The 1,020-nt window shown below is 42.6% G+C and overlaps 1 pseudogene; it reads right to left on the bottom strand.

The window, feature by feature from the left end:
* Nucleotides 1-218: 218 nt before the first annotated feature.
* Nucleotides 219-654, bottom strand: LOC103268800 (annotated as a pseudogene).
* Between the last annotated feature and the right edge of the window lie 366 nt (nt 655-1,020).

Below are 1,020 nucleotides of genomic sequence, written 5' to 3'. Positions count from 1 at the left end.
GTGTGTGTATGTGTTTTTTTTATTATTTTTTTATTTTTTAGGAAACATTTCCAATTTTTATTCATAAAATTGTTGGCATTGCAAAGTAGACTTATAGAGCCACAGGTGAATGACAAAACAGGAGGGAAATGTTCTAGAGACGCTTTTTGAAGAGTTCCAAAGTAACACACACTAGGCCAAAAACAAACAGCTAAATCATGGAGCACAATAGGCTATATTCATTGCTGCATTTTCTCAATAAGTTTTTCCTTGTATTTGCCTTTTTATTTTCCTACTTGTCAAGATTTAGCTTTGCTTTCAAGAATTTTCTCCTGATCTTTGTCCAGTTTTAGCCTGGTGTTAACTACCTTGCTTGAGTGAATGCCCACATGGGCGATGGTGCCCTGAGCCTTCTCCCACTGACCCACTTGATGTAGATGACGTATTTATTTCTGTACACTTGGACCACCTTGCCAATCTGATAACCTTTGTGGTGTGCTTGAACCACCTGGACCTCATCATCCTTGCTGTTGGGCATGGAGCGGGCTTTGTACTTCTGCAGCAGCTCCTTGAAGAGCGGGAACGACATGATCTTCCTCTGCACATGCGAGGGGGCATTGAAATGATATTCGTGGTTTTTCTGTGGTCTGAGGTCATGAAGGGATTGAACTTCATGGTGACTGTCTGGTTCCGGAAGGACTCCGTGTGTGTTTATTTCTTGGAGGTATACAAACAAATGATGTATCTTTTATTAGTGGCATCAGAAAGCAGGTGAAGGAACAAAACGTTTCTTCAAAGTTTTGTCTGGCTGAGGATGTCTATGGCTGTTTTTGGCAAGCATACACATGTTTCCCTGATCCCCTTTAAGAAAAGACTTTCTCCCTATCTATAAGGCAATTGGTCACCTGGCAGCCTCCGACAGACCTTCAGTATCTGTCTCAACTTTCAAGCCTGGGTCACTTTTTTGGGGTGCCCCTCAGTCAAGGACAGAACAAACTGGTGACAACTGTGGTCAACCTCTTCTCAGGACAGCCCTGAGCC

The sequence above is a fragment of the Carlito syrichta genome, unplaced genomic scaffold (assembly GCF_000164805.1).
Source record: "Carlito syrichta isolate Samal-C Ts95f unplaced genomic scaffold, Tarsius_syrichta-2.0.1 Scaffold308910, whole genome shotgun sequence".
In the NCBI taxonomy this organism is placed as follows: Eukaryota; Metazoa; Chordata; class Mammalia; order Primates; family Tarsiidae; genus Carlito; species Carlito syrichta.
This window is presented reverse-complemented; position numbering and strand designations above follow the sequence as displayed.